The sequence below is a fragment of the Erpetoichthys calabaricus genome, chromosome 2, assembly GCF_900747795.2.
Source record: "Erpetoichthys calabaricus chromosome 2, fErpCal1.3, whole genome shotgun sequence".
NCBI classification, from domain to species: Eukaryota; Metazoa; Chordata; class Cladistia; order Polypteriformes; family Polypteridae; genus Erpetoichthys; species Erpetoichthys calabaricus.
The window spans coordinates 62,023,583-62,039,890 of NC_041395.2; the positions used below are offsets into that span (position 1 = coordinate 62,023,583).

At 41.1% G+C, this 16,308-nt stretch overlaps 1 protein-coding gene across 1 annotated transcript in view; it reads right to left on the minus strand.

The window, feature by feature from the left end:
• The window catches only part of LOC114645928 (protein kinase C-binding protein NELL1-like), a 1,522,815-nt gene that overhangs the window by 626,061 nt on the left and 880,446 nt on the right, over positions 1 to 16,308 (minus strand). The window lies entirely within an intron of this gene.

Consider the following 16,308-nt stretch of genomic DNA (forward strand, 5'->3'; position numbering starts at 1 on the left):
GTAGAAAGGGAGGATTAATTTGGCTGAAATTAGTGATGAGTATACTTTTCACATAAATGTTAGAAAGATTTCTACCACTCAGAGAACTATAAGTATGGTATGGTATGGTATAAGTATGGTAGCCAGTAGTAATTCAGGTACTTTCACAATTTGGTAAATAAGACTGATGATCTTAGTTGGGATGAATGGCCTCTTCTCATTAAAAAATGTTGTAATGTCATCGTCACACCACACACTGCCACTGACAGTGTTCTGATTGTCTGCTCCATGATCCACCATTAGATTTTGAATTTGGCCTCCTAAATTACATTTTGACAAATATTGATAATATTAGTGAATTGAAAATATCAACAAATAAGAAAATATACAGTTTTATTTTGAATTGTAATATTTAAACAAATGAAATCTAATCACACGGATTGTTTTCTCAATTTTCCAACTGTATCATATTAAAGTATACAATGTAGGTTAAACTGATAACAAAAAATATTGCCTTAATCGGAGAAAAGTTTCTTTTGGTGTCCTGATGAATATGTCATTCATGATTAATTTAACTCTTTCAGGGCTAATTCTTTTTTCATTTTCTCCCAGGTCTGAATATTTCCCCCAAAAACTCAGTTTTCTAAAAAGCATACAAAACAAACATTAAATGCATTTAACATTAAACATTAGCTTTCTAAGATCAGCTGTAACACGGCTTACATACTTACTACATACCTGTTTTGTCTAACCATTTAAATTCTGAAAGACACTTTCTGAAAAGGAAACCGCTACCTGCCTTTATTTTTGATTTCCAGATCACTTGCATCAAAATCGGAGTCTGATAAGTTAGTCTGATTCAGCAATAATATGCAAAAAGCAAAAAAAAATTAACAATGCCCACAGAGTATTTTGCTTTGCACATTCGCTTTGCTCTTTTGCCAGATGTCAATGCCATTCTAGACGTTGTTTACTCTACACTCCTCACACACACACACACACACACACACACACACAGGGATTCAATGTCAAGTCAGTGAGTCTAACAGTCCACCAAGCAAAGAGGGTCTACCCGTAACATGATGGTGAGTTTTGTCGATGTCTACAGCTGATTATTACCCTCTACCCCTGGATGTTAACCAAATTCAACATCCAACCTTGACCCCTGCTGTTGACAAAACTCGACATTAGCCCTAAAAGAGTTAACTTAGTTAAGTACATTATGTTTCTAAACAAACTATGCCTTATTTTGAGTTAATGTCAAAAGGAAAGTTATTGCTGTTTTCTGAAAAAAAATGCACAGTCCCGAGGTATGTCAGTGGACCATGGCTTTCACAATTCTCTGAAAATTCTCTGCAATTTCACAGTTCTCTGAAAATGCCAGCAGAGCCTAAGACAAGTTAAAAAAAAAACATGAATAGGACATTAGTGTCTAGATAAACTGTTAAATCTTGAAATCCTGAGAGGTGTCCATGTAAATACACACAATACTGAAGCCCTTAAACATTTCCTTGAATTTACATTTGAATCTTTCATTCATGCTCATTTACCAATTATCTGGTGCCTCATGTATAAACGGTACGTATGCACAAAAATGTTGCATACTCCCGTTTCCACGCTCAAATCGCGATGTATAAAACTTGCCGTAAAGCCACGCACATTTTCACGCTAGTTCAAACCCTGGTGTACACAAGTTCTCTGCTCAGTTTTGCAAATTGGTGGCACACAGCGTCAAAGCAGTGCTTTTGTCTTTTGTTCCAGTGTGGTTTCCCTTGCTTTTTTAGATCCACATCCCTGAAGTGGCTTTATCATATATACTGAAATTAACCGCATATTGTTTATTAGTTTAACACTAGAATTCCCAAAGCCTATGAAAAAACTCGTAGATCCATCCCACCTTAAATCCCTTCACACCTCTCCATCAGCGTCTTTTGTCCTGTAAATGTGTCGATAAGCAGCAAGCAGCCTACTATCACATACCCCCACCGCCACACAGTTCTCTTAGCTCAAGTCTGTTTACCTGCGTGTCAGTTGCTTAGAGTTGTATAGAGTGAGAAATCAAGCGAAATGACACCTTTTATAAATACTATATCGTTACTTGTAACACATGCATTTCATGTGTGTTCCGCATCTAGAACAATCTATGTAAACACATTGTTAAAACAACGTTTTTCATGTTTTAGTAATAATTGACAAAATGTAGACATGAAGTGTATAATGTGTGAAGCCTGAAGTCCAAATATCAAATAAACACTTTCACAAAAAGGTACAAATACGAGGAACAAGTTCACTTCTATTCAAGAATATAACTGCAGAAAAAGAACCCGCATTTGGGTGCGACATTGACACGCATTTGCTACAACCGCTTTGGTGGCGCAACGGTATCAGCTGTTGACTAGTAATCAAAACTTCACGGGTTCGACCCCGGACGAATCCGTTTTGAGAAGTGAGCTGCTCTTATTCTTACTATCTTAGAATAAAAACATACATTTGATTTCAGTCTGTAACAGCCGGTGTAAATTTATGATACTTGTAAAGGTTAGCTTTGTTTTTTTTATTGTTTTATTCTCTTAGTCACGTTCACGATCAAACCCCCCCACCCCCATCCCCATCTGACACTGCTGTTTTCACATAAAGACACGCTATAATAGAGTTGTACTCAGATGATGACGACAGTTCTACATCGTAGAATAACATTCTGGCTTTTATGTAAGTAAAATATAAATGTTAATGTTTTGGGCACATGCACCATCCAGATCTAAACACTAGAGTGGAGAGTCTATAGCTGAAGGTGGAAGCTGCCGTCGCTGTACTTTGTATATAAGAGCCAGATCAAATGTTATTTACTTATTTACCTTTATTTATTTACTTACTTTCTACATCGTAAAGTCACAAGTAGACTGCAGAGCTTCCCGTGTACATATACAAAGCACAGCGATGGAAAAAGTGTGACGTGCATTCTTGCTCCGATGTAGAACCGTCGTCATCATCTTGTGAATTTCCCCTTGGGATTAATAAAGTATCTATCTATCTATCTATCTATCTATCTATCTATCTATCTATCTATCTATCTATCTATCTATCTATCTATCTATCTATCTATCTATCTATCTATCTATCTATCTATCTATCTATCTATCTATCTATCTATCTATCTATCTATTTAAGCAACTGACACGCAGGTAAACAGACTTGAGCTGAGAAAACTGTGTGGCGGTGGGGGGATGTGATAGCAGGCTGCTTGCAGCTTATTGACCTAAGGGTTCGGATCTATGAGTTTTTTCGCAGGCTCTGGTAATTCTAGTGTTAAGGCATCTGATTGTAATTAACTTGTAACAATATAATGGTCCACGAAATGGCCAAACTATTCCAAATACCATAGCTGCTTTAGCGTTGTTCCTCTCAATGCACCACTCAGACTATTTATCCCACTGTATTTGAGTGTGCAATCTGATCGGAAAGAGAATTTTCGGTATATAGCATCAAGCACACGCTGCCTCAGCCATGCTGTCTATTTGAACTGCTCTCAAACGACAAACGCTTCAGAGCCTTTCCTGTAGGGATATTGCGGTTCAGAAACAGTTTCCTCCCAAGAACAATAAAGGCACTCAATCAGTACAAGTACAATCACCTCAATGTAAACTTGCAATACAGTTATAATATAGCACAACCTGCGCCACTTTATAAAGCGAATATTTACATATGATGACGATATCATTTTTAAGATGAAGCAAAATATGTTTATTACATTACACAGATAAAATTTTAACATCATTTGATTAATGTATACTGTTAATAATTAAACATGTGAGGACACAGTGTCACAGCGCTAACGACGAACTGGCACCCCGTTCAGAGACTGTTCCTGCCTCGCACTGTATTCTTGCTGGGTCTAGAGTGACACTGGAAGGATAGATGGATGGAATAATTAAACATGTACTACGAAGATATTTCAATGTTCCTTAAAAGTTTTGAAAAATCGGTGTTTTAAGCATACAGATGGCTTAATATCTATTACACAGCTGATTGTGTGGCGATTGGTTACTTGGAGAAAGAAAAGGAAGGACAATAATTGGGGTTAGCATGTTTGAAAGAGACAGTACTGCTGCAGTAAATTATTTCATTGAAGGTCACGCACGGCGCAGCAAGCATCTTCTGTGAGGCAGTCTTTGGACAGGGCGCCAGCTCATCACTATCACTGAGCCACCCTGTTCCCATGTTTAATAACATGCTTTAACTCCTATCATCATGAAAATGATATCAAGTATACATTTCAGTATTTTAATTATTCAGAGAGCTGTAAATCACAAATGCAATGGATTCTGTGTCCAGTCAAAGGAAGAGAAAGCCCGTTTAAGAAGGACATAGTGATTCACACACATAGAGCACATAGAAGAACACATACAAAACAAAGCATTTAACGTGCTACTTTAGTTACGATGGTATTTGAGAAACTAGTAAATTAAAAGATTTAAAGATGAGGTTTATGATGACAAAATAAACTATGTGATTAAAGTGGAAATTTTGAGATTAAAGTTGACATTTCAAGCTTTTTTCTTACCGTGTCCCTATTTTTGTTTCTTTTCTCTGTACCCTAATAAGCTTTCATATGACACTCAGATGATGGGCTACGACTCCCCTTTTCATGGCAACTTTGATATTTGTCAACTTCTTTTTTATTTCGGTGCACTGTGCAACTTTGTGAACTTGAGCTTTCGAGTTTTTCTGACACTCTATGTCACTCGATCAACTTCCTTTTGTTGTTTATACCACTGTTTAAACCAACAAATAGTATGTTTTTCCTTGCCTCCACCTGGTATTTGCTAAAATTCTTCTATTTTCCCCCGTGCTTTTGCCATTGCCTTTTCACAGAACGATGAGCTTAAGGGCTATTTATATTGATTTGCATATTCAAAGAGGCATAATTCTGGGAGGAGTTGGGGTGGGGCAGCAGGCGCATGCACGTGCATTACTTTTCATGCTGACTGGGATTTATGGAGCGGAAGAACGTGGAAGTTGGCAAACGCACAGATTTATGCATCTGGAGTTTTTTGTGCGTATGTACATTTCCACTTTTGTCTTTACTCCATGTTTTAGTTTGAATTCTATGTACGGCGTTATGCATGAGGCCCCCGGTTTCTACCACAATTAATATGAGGATCTTAGTGCAACTGCAACTGCAATTCAAATGTCACAATAAGAACACATCTATTTTTTCTTTAGAGAGAAAATTTTATGTAATATTCTAATGCCTTTAAAAGCACTTTCCCAATATTTTGATAGTGATTATCCAGTGAATGCTCAAAATCTGAGACTTTGACTGGGTAGCTAAACATATCTTGTAATGCTTCTTTTTTATAATCCCTACACTATGCACTCCATTTTCATCAACAACTTTGAAGTAAGTAATCACCAAGACATTTTTCATCGAGTAATCACAGTGACATATATATATATATATATATATATATATATATATATATATATATATATATATATATATATATATATAAACAGCCTCCCTCCCATTTCTAAAGTCATTTCTTTTTCCATTATGGAGGTGGTACCTCCATATGTACTAACAATATAGATAAACTATATATGATACTTTTTTGCAGCACTTTTTAAGTAAATGTCACAATTCACCAAGAAAAAGTGAAATTTTAATGGAACACATATTTTTTTCATGCAAAAAGCATCACAATTACTGCAACACTGATCATTTTACACACTGCCAATCAACTGTAAAAACTACTTAAATAACTACTGGAGCAATATGTACAAGGTGCAACTGATGCCATTGATGAAATTCAGTAAATCACTGAGCCAACTGTACTTGAACTGGCTGCATGCAAGCACACAGAAGTAAACACTGATGCTTGCAGGCTAGTCTAGTGCAGAGGCTGAATCCCAGGGACAGTGATGCTGCAGTGCTCATGAGCAGACTGCTCAACGAATGTAAGGCACTGACTGATCAGCTCCGGCGTGCTGGTAAATTGCACTGGGATGCGACTATAGCTGGTTGCGGCATTCAATGAATGTACGTCACCGAATATATTCGGCTTCTGCATGCTGGCAAATTGCACTGGGAACCAACTTTAGCCATTTGCGGAGTTCAATGATTGTACGTCGCCGAATATATTTGACTCCTGCGTGCTGGCAAATTGCATTGGGAAACGACTATTGCTGGTTCTGGCGGTTTAAGGGTTAAGACAACATCTGTGATTCTGTAATTATACAATTTTGGATAATTTGATACAGAACAACAAGATTTTAAGACAGTGAATGGAAGTTAGCCCTGAACAGAATACATTCTTCCTCAACATATGTGAGACTTTTAGAAGTGATAACAGATCAATGAGTTGAGAAACAAGGTCAAAATCAGGTCAGAATTGTACTTTGTATACATCTCTTTCTCTCAACTGAGACTGTCAGAAATCTACAATTAGGCCCTATTTGTCTGAGATGTTTTTAAGCAACCTGTTCTATTGACTAAAGGATTTGGCCATGTCCTCTACCTGTTCCCCAACGATACCCTCAAAAATTAATAAAACCAGAAACATCAAATACAAGCAAGATTGATAAAATATATGAAGGGTTCACCAAGATGTAGACAGCACAATGACTCAATACTTAGGGGGAGGTTGGTCCTACCTTTAAAAGTTTCAGCTGTACTTCACTATCTGATAATCAAAACTGTCATGCAACCTAATTAACAGTGTGGCATGAATGGTACAAAGAATGTGGGGTGCATTGTTAGCAGCAGGAAGCACATGAAAGAAGAGACAATGAGCTACATTAAGAGAAAACAGAAATGTCTTGATTATTTATAATAGAGTTAAAGTTTTAATATGTGTGCTTTCAAGAACCTAATTTGATAAGTTTTTGTTTTATTCTGTCTTTTGCATCTTAGTATAGTTAAGCTGTAAAAAATGGAAAACAATTAAGCATCTACTAGAACTTGCTTTTTGTCACTGAACATTGCACTATACTTACAATTAAAAGCAAGTATTTCTTATAAGAGAGAGACAATTACCAAGGGAGGCTAAATTGCAATTAATCTACATTACCCTAAATCATGAAATATGACTTTGACAAATAATTTTTTAATGTTAACAGTTTTACTCCACCTTATCTTATTTGCCAGCTTCCCTTTTGATTGGTGCTGATCAAGCAAAAAGCAAAGAATAACTTCAGTCTTTATATTATATGTTAAATTCTCTTAATGTCCCCAAAATTAGCTGTTATCATATTATATATTGTGATCGCTTCTGCAGGGGGACACAGAAGCCCTTCCGAAACCCCCTCTTAAACAGTTTTTCAAAGGGAATCAAACTCACTCTTACAGTTCCTCTTTGCGGGGTCAGCTATCAGCTTGCTGGCTTGCCATGCGATGTTTGCATACATCGTGAGAAAGGGTTGCTATGAGGCAGTAGCCCAGGCTTCCAACCGGTAATCATTTTAGAATTTGTAATAATTTCTGTGTGTAATACTGTACTGTAGGCCATACTGTATATAGTTAGTAGGGGTTGTGCAATTGGACAAAGCTCAAAGAAAGGAAAACATTTCTGCTGACTCCTTACTACTAGTTCAACCTGAATAAAATCCTTACATGTGCAATTAGGAGAATCAATTATTTATTTTTTTTGTGTTGATAATATATTTATTACAAATACAGTTAACAGTTCAAATACAGTTTCATTTTTTTGCAATGCTAAAGATTGCCAGTTTCAGAACATAACTGAGGTTGTTTTTCTTGTTTTTTTGTGTTTATTATTTACAAATTTGCTTTAATTTATACTACTGTAGGTAATTTACTTGGCATTGTCTAGGTATTATAAATTATATATTGACAAAATGTATGACCCTTAGGTTTGTTGTATTAAGCCCATAACTATTGTAAATGTATTGCTGTATTAATCCTGTGTTTTTCAACTCCAAAGGACCCCAACATTTCAATAAATAACTCTTGAGATAATATAGTCCCAACTGGGGTAGTTTGGAACCATTACCAATATAGTGATGGTAATGCTTGATTAAAGAACAAGTTCTAAATATAATAAGAAGGAATCTAATCTGAATTTTTTTGGTTGAAAGAAAGGCATGTTAACTGTCACGAACTGCATGGCACTGTTTTCTGTCATTTAATCACTCTGTTGTGTTTCTTACTGCTTGCTCTGACCCTGAGCTGCCACAGCTGCCCTACAAGAGGGTGAAGACAGCACAACTGAAAGTTACATGCCAAAATACGGACTTATGGTGAGGTGTAGCTGTGTGACACTTAAAAGCAAAGCTGTGCATGAAGAACATACAAATAAGAAGAAATTATACTGTGCTTTATAGATACTGGGCTTTCGTTTATTTTTTGTTGCTGGATGCCACATGTTAATGAAGGTACCAGTCTCCCTTGCAGGCGATGCCCCTGCTAGAATGTTATGGGTCAGTTGCAGAACAGACTACATAGTATCATACTAAGAGGAGACGATCCTCAGGTCTAAGTTATGTTGTAGTGAACAGCGAAACAAGATCAAGTTTATCTAATATGCAGGTTGTCTTGTTGTTGTTTTCTGTGTTGTTGTCTGTTTGTTCAGCTGTCTTTCTGATTACCCTTTAATGGTGGTGTGCAGGCAATTAACATCTCGACCTCTCTCAATTAACAAATAGCAGCTGCACATTCCTCTCGGTTTAAAGGGACAGATTACAGGGTTAAAGAATGTCCTCATGTAAACTTAATCAAAATAATTGAAATTGTTAAATTACATTAGATCAACATGAGTGTTGACATTGTTATTGTAATTGTTATACACATACAGCACCTGAAAAGGCCATGAAATCTATGGAAAGTATATAGAAAGAAATGATAATGAAAGGAGCGGCACGGTGACACAGTGGTAGCGCTGCTGCCGCGCAGTTAGGTGACCCAGGTTTGCTTCCCGGGTCCTCCCTGCGTGAAGTTTGTATGTTCTCCCCTTGTCTGCGTGGGTTTCCTCCCACAGTCCAAAGACATGCAGGTTAGGTCCATTGGCGATTCTAAATTGTCTCTAGTGAGTGTGTGTGTGTGTGTGTGCGTGTGTGTGTGTGTGTGTGTGTGTGCACCCTGCGGTGGGATGGTGCCCTGCCTGGGGTTTGTTACTGCCTTGCGCCCTGTGTTGGCTGGGATTGGCTCCGGCAGACCCCCGTAATCCTGTAGTTGGGATATAGCGGGTTGGATAATGGATGGATGAATGATAATGAAAGGTAAATGTTAGTTAAATTATATGTGAACCATTACTGTCCCTCTGCAGCTTCTGGGTTGATGATGATCTACCATAAGGGTGACCTGGGTATACGCTGTAGCATATGCAAAAATAAAGTAATTTAAGTGTTGTAGCGAATTCAGCCTTCCTACCAAATCACCATTTCTCCACCCCACCCGTTGTGTGCACATGTGTCACCTAAGTCAAGCAGTTTTACAGTATTTAACTTTGTTAAGGTGAATATAAAAATGCTATTGATTAATCCTATAGTACTATTAGGATTGCCCAGAGCGATCGTTAAATAACTTTTATTTATATTTTGTACTGTATGTTAATGTATTGGGCATTAGGCAATATTTTTTGACTGTAGCTGCAACAGGATTTTAGGATGTTAATATTCACACTGCCGAAATAATCATAATCCCTCTCACCTTTAACTCCAGACTGAAAGGTCAGAATCACTTCAGATTTTATCTGCTCTCACCGACTGACCTGTAGATTATGCCCTAACAACTTCACTCCTACTTAAAAGTAGCTGTGGTGCAGCTACAGTCATTAAATTTCTGTCATCTTGCCCCATCTCAATAGCATTAGCATTTTTCTGTTTCAACAGTACTTTGTGCTCTTTGTTGTATAAGGGGCTCACACATTATATCGCCACTACTCAATCTAATGTAATGTACTAGTAACCACTGGCTTAAAAATGTGTAAAAAATGTGCCTGTGACATTGTGGAGCCTGTAGGGGTCTTAATCTGCTAACTCATTTTCTCAATTGCATTGATAACACAGAAGAGTCTATACTTGTTATTTATTATGCCCTCAACTTTTTCCTAATAATTTAATTAATTAAACAATCACCAAAGCATATCAAATACCTAGTCAGAGGCTGGACAATATTTGTAAAGAATGCGTCATCACAGTGCAAACTTCACAGGGGAGCATAAGCATTATATACTACATATTGTAAAAGTTGTCATGTCAAATCTGTAGCCTCTGTAGATCTGTTACCTCCAAAACAATAGGAAGGAATACAATATGGAGGAAACTAGCAGCATCTTTCCATGTGCACTTTTGAAACTGGTGGCTGACTGATAGAGACACCAAATCTGCATCTTTTTACTGAAGATTAATGGTTAAATATTTGTTGATCCATATTTTTATGATCGACTTTGTGCTCGTGTCGTCGGACTTGCGGCCACATGTCTTGGACACTCGGGTGAAGAGAGGGGCGGAGCTGTCAACTGATCACCACCTGGTGGTGAGTTGGCTTCGATGGTGGGGGAGGATGCCGGTCGGGCGTGGTAGGCCCAAACGTGTTGTGAGGGTCTGCTGGGAACGTCTGGCAGAGCCCCCTGTCAGAAGTAGCTTCAACTCCCACCTCTGGCAGAACTTCGACCACATCCCGAGGGAGGTGGGGGACATTGAGTCCGAATGGGCCATGTTCCGTGCCTCTATTGTTGAGGCAGCTGACCGGAGCTGTGGCCGTAAGGTGGTCAGTGCCTGTCGTGGCGGCAATCCCCGAACCCGTTGGTGGACACCGGCGGTGAAGGATGCCGTCAAGCTGAAGAAGGAGTCCTACAGGACCCTTTTGTCCTGTGGGACCCCGGAGGCAGCTGATAGGTACCGGCAGGCCAAGCGGAATGCGGCTTTGGTGGTTGCTGAGGCAAAAACTCGGGCGTGGGAGGAGTTTGGGGAGGCCATGGAGAACGACTTTCGGACGGCTTCGAGGAGATTCTGGTCCACCATCCGGCGTCTCAGGAAGGGGAAGCAGTGCAGTGTCAACACTGTATATGGTGGGGATGGTGCGCTGCTGACCTCGACTCGGGACGTTGTGGGTCGGTGGGGGGAATACTTCGAAGACCTCCTCAATCCCATTAACATGCCTTCCAATGAGGAAGCAGAGCCTGGGGACTCAGAGGTGGGCTCCCCCATCTCTGGGACTGAGGTCACTGAGGTGGTCAAAAACCTCCTTGGTGGCAGGGCCCCAGGGGTGGATGAGATACGCCCGGAGTTCCTCAAGGCTCTGGATGTTGTAGGACTGTCTTGGCTGACACGCCTCTGCAACATCGCATGGACATCAGGGACAGTGCCTCTGGATTGGCAGACCGGGGTGGTGGTCCCCCTCTTTAAGAAGGGGGATCGGAGGGTGTGTTCCAACTACAGAGGGATCACACTCCTCAGCCTCCCTGGAAAAGTCTATTCAGGGGTCCTGGAGAGGAGGGTCCGTCGGATAGTCGAGCCTCGGATTCAGGAGGAACAGTGTGGTTTTCGTCCTGGTCGCGGAACAGTGGACCAGCTCTATACCCTTAGCAGGGTCCTGGAGGGTGCATGGGAGTTTGCCCAACCAGTCTACATGTGTTTTGTGGACTTGGAAAAGGCATTCGACCGTGTCCCTCGGGGAATCCTGTGGGGGGTACTCCGAGAGTATGGGGTACCGGCCCCCCTGATAAGGGCTGTTCAGTCCCTGTACGATCGGTGCCAGAGCTTGGTCCGCATTGCCGGCAGTAAGTCGAACCCGTTTCCAGTGAGAGTTGGACTCCGCCAGGGCTGCCCTTTGTCACCGATTCTGTTCATAACTTTTATGGACAGAATTTCTAGGCGCAGCCAGGGCGTTGAGAGGGTCCGGTTTGGTGGGCTCAGGATTGGGTCACTGCTTTTTGCAGATGATGTTGTCCTGTTTGCTTCATCAGGCCGTGATCTTCAGCTCTCTCTGGATCGGTTCGCAGCCGAGTGTGAAGCGGCTGGGATGAGAATCAGCACCTCCAAATCCGAGACCATGGTCCTCAGCCGGAAAAGGGTGGAGTGCCCTCTCAGGGTTGGTAGCAAGATCCTGCCCCAAGTGGAGGAGTTCAAGTATCTCGGGGTCTTGTTCACGAGTGAGGGAAGAATGGAGCGTGAGATCGACAGGCGGATCGGTGCGGCATCCGCAGTAATGCGGGCGCTGCATCGGTCTGTTGTGGTGAAAAAGGAGCTGAGCCGCAAGGCGAAGCTCTCAATTTACCAGTCGATCTATGTTCCTACCCTCACCTATGGTCATGAGCTATGGGTAGTGACCGAAAGAACGAGATCGCGAATACAAGCGGCTGAAATGAGTTTCCTCCGCAGGGTGTCTGGGCTTTCCCTTAAAGATAGGGTGAAAAGCTCAGTCATCCGGGAGGGGCTCAGAGTAGAGCCGCTGCTCCTCCGCATTGAGAGGAGTCAGATGAGGTGGCTCGGGCATCTGATCAGGATGCCTCCTGGACGCCTCCCTGGTGAGGTGTTCTGGGCACGTCCAACCGGGAGGAGGCCCCGGGGAAGACCCAGGACACGCTGGAGGGACTATGTCTCTCGACTGGCCTGGGAACGCCTTGGGATTCTCCCGGAAGAGCTAGAAGAAGTGGCCGGGGAGAGGGAAGTCTGGGCATCTCTGCTCAAGCTGCTGCCCCCGCGACCCGACCTCGGATAAGCGGGAGACAATGGATGGATGGATGGATATTATGAAATAAAAATATTTCCTTGCTTGGCTTGTCTTTTTCTGTGGCATTGAGTTAAATATATTTGAATCAGTATCACGCTATACTTTAGTCCAAATATAAATATAAAATACAGTTTTGATATTTTGTAATGGAATATTTGTGATTTTAATGTCCATAATAGTCTGTTTGCATGTGTGCAGAATTTATTTTGCAACATGACCGACCGTACCAAGTCCACTAAACCTGCTCATGAGGTGGTCTAAGTTAGCACGTAACTTTGTTCTCCTTCTCAGACTCCAAGCAGCACACTGGAACTGCACTTAGCCTTGTTCTTGATCCAGTGCTAGTCTGTAGCTCTGAGGTACATTGCAACGGCACTAATCCCAGACCAGCATGGGATCATCCTTAGCTCAGAGTACAATGAAACTGTCCCTTTGTGAGTGTCACCGTGTGATGTCAAGTTGGCAATTTTACTTAAATGAGAGAATCACCTTAGGACCTTATTTTAAATTTGTTAACAATAAAGGAAGTATTTTTGTTGTGAAAAAATGTTTTCAGAAAGATTTGAACAAATTTAAGAGAATCTCTAGTATTTGCCATTTGGACCACTTAGTGATTTAAAATTAGATTTACCCTAAAAACAAAGACTTTCTTCTATATAATTATAACCATCTCTTTGTCCTTGGATCAAATAGTTTTAAAAATAGGTCTGAACAGTAAAGTAACAAAAGTAATGAATTCCACTGGAGACTAAGGTTTTCTTTACACTTGAAGAAGGATTAACTTTAATAAACTTTAAGTTAGTTAATTCAGATGACAGTTCAGCACCCATAATAACACATGATAAATTATTCTTATATTTTTGGTAATGTTTTTCAAAATCAGGATAGAAGCTTTGTACACAGTAACAAATGATTAACTATTTTTGAATCTGACAAAACCTGAATACAGTGGACCCGAAGTAATTTCCCCCATAGGATTGTATGTAAATAAAATGAATCTGTTCCAGACTGTACGAACTGTATGTAAATATATTTTTTTAAAGATTTTTAAGCACAAATATAGTTAATTATACCATAGAATGCACAGTGTAATAGTAAACTAAATGTAAAAACATTGAATAACACTGAGAAAACCTTGAACAACAGAGAAAACTAACATTGCAAGAGTTCGCCTTATAGCGCAACGAACCGCTCGCTAAAAACACTTTTTTTTTTGAGTTTTAAGCACAGGGAAAAAATGAACATTTGAAAAATCTGTAATTTAATAAACAACCAAGAAAAGTAACATTGCAACAATGCACGCTACGAACCGATCGCTGTAAACAGAAGTGAAATGGAGGTAAAAATCCAATAGAAAAAGTCTTCATTAAATACAATGAGGTTAAAACAATGCTTGAATCAGTCTCTTTAAAAACAAGCCCGGTGCATTCTTTAACTTGCCTTCTCGGCCTTATGTGGCCAGCTCTCTCTCTCGCGCGTGTGTGTGTGTGTGTGTGTTTCTCTCTTGTGCGTGTGTGTCTCTCTTTTTTGCGCGCGCGTGTGTATGTGTCTCTCTCACGCACGCGTGTTTCTCTCTCGCTCGCTCGCTCGCTCTCTCTCTCACTCACTCGCTCGCTGCACAGGGAATGCACAATGGAGCAGACTGAACACGTGCGGAAATCATCGGCGCACACAAACCGAAAGGGAAACTGGCTTGTTCGTATACTGAGTGTGTGGTCATGAACAGATGCAAAAGTTTGACGAACTTTTTGGTGGTAACCCGATTTGTACGTGTTCAGAGACGTTCGTGAACCGAGGTTCCACTGTATTGCTATGCATTCTAATGTCAAGCATACACTGTGTGATTTTTAGAAATGGTGGTCAAGTGACTAGTCACACAGCATGATAGAGTCGCCAGCCATATATGTGATCAGACTGTATGAACACGTTCGGTCCAATTGACATGCCATGACGTGGGTGCACAGACTATGCGTGTACAAGACCTCAGCACACAGTTTTACCTATTCAAAAAAAAAAATATGACAGCTACATGCCTCTCAAAATGTCAACAAAGAAAAGACCTTTATTCCTAACTCTTGCCGTACTGTGCTTTAAAAGTACAAAGAAAACAAAAATGCGTAAATGGACATGAAGATGAGGCACAGACAATACAGTTTTTCTTACAGAGAGAATTAAAAGTATTGTGGGCTCAGGTCAGACAGTATATTTTAAATCCATCCCTATGTCTCCACTTCCTTTACAGTATTATGACATATTACGCTCAGAGCAATGAGTTCTTCTCAATTTTTCCAGGTGCATTGCAACATTTAATATTATCATGAGGTTTGGTTGAAGTAGGGAAAACTTAAAAAAATAATTACAACAGGAAACTATTGTTACTCAAATTAGTGCATTAAGTCTCATTTCCCCACATGTTACAGCGAGAGGTCAGGCCAGGAAAATCCATTCTATCAGCAAAACTTGAGAGATGCGTAAATGGGAAAAACACTATATCAGATAAACTTGAATTATATCTGAGGGGCAACATTCAAAATATTTATTTTTTAGGTAGCATTTTCTCTTTTTCCTAGTATGACTTTCCCAATATTGTTTTATTGTTAAACTCAGTAGTGTTACATTTCAAACTCATTATGTACTAAGAAGACAGTAATCCACTCTTCCGTTTACTCTGTGTTTATGTTATGTTTATGTTCCGCGACCAGGATGAAAACCACACTGTTCCTCCTGAATCCGAGGTTCGACTATCCGATGGACCCTCCTCTCCAGGACCCCCGAATAGACTTTTCCAGGGAGGCTGAGGAGTGCGATCCTTCTGTAGTTGGAACACACCCTCCGGTTCCCTTTCTTAAAGAGGGGGACCACCACCCCGGTCTGCAAATCCAGGGGCACTGTCCCTGATGTCCATGCGATGTTGCAGAGGCGTGTCAACCAAGACAGTCCTACAACATCCAGTTCCTTTAGGAACTCCGGGCGTATCTCATCCATCCCCGGGATGGGGGAGCCCACCTCCGAGTCCCCAGGTTCTGCTTCCTCATTGGAAGGCATGTTAGTGGGATTGAGGAGGTCTTCGAAGTACTCCCCCCACCGACCCACAACATCCTGAATTGAGGTCAGCAGCGCACCATCCCCACCATATACAGTGTTGACACTGCACTGCTTCCCCCTCCTGAGACACCGGATGGTGGACCAGAATCTCCTTGAAGCCATCCGAAAGTCGTTCTCCATGGCCTTCCCAAACTCCTCCCACACCCAAGTTTTTGCCTCAGCAACCACAGAAGCTGCATTCCACTTGGCCTGCCGGTACCTATCAGCTGCCTCCAGAGTCCTGTAGGCCACCTTCTTCAGCTTGACGGCATCCCTCACCACCAGTGGCCACCAACGGGTTCGGGGATTGCCGCCATGACAGGCACCAACCACCTTACGGCCACAGCTCCGGTCAGCCGCCTCAACAATAAAAGGCACGGAACATGGCCCATTCGGCCATATGCCCATATGTGCAAACAACAGTTAGGACTTGTCCCCCCACCTGAAGGCGGAGGGAGGTTACCCTCTCGTCCACCAGGGTAAACCCCAATGAACAGGCTCCAAGTCAGGGGGCAATAAGTATGCCCACACCCACTCGGTGCCTCTCACCA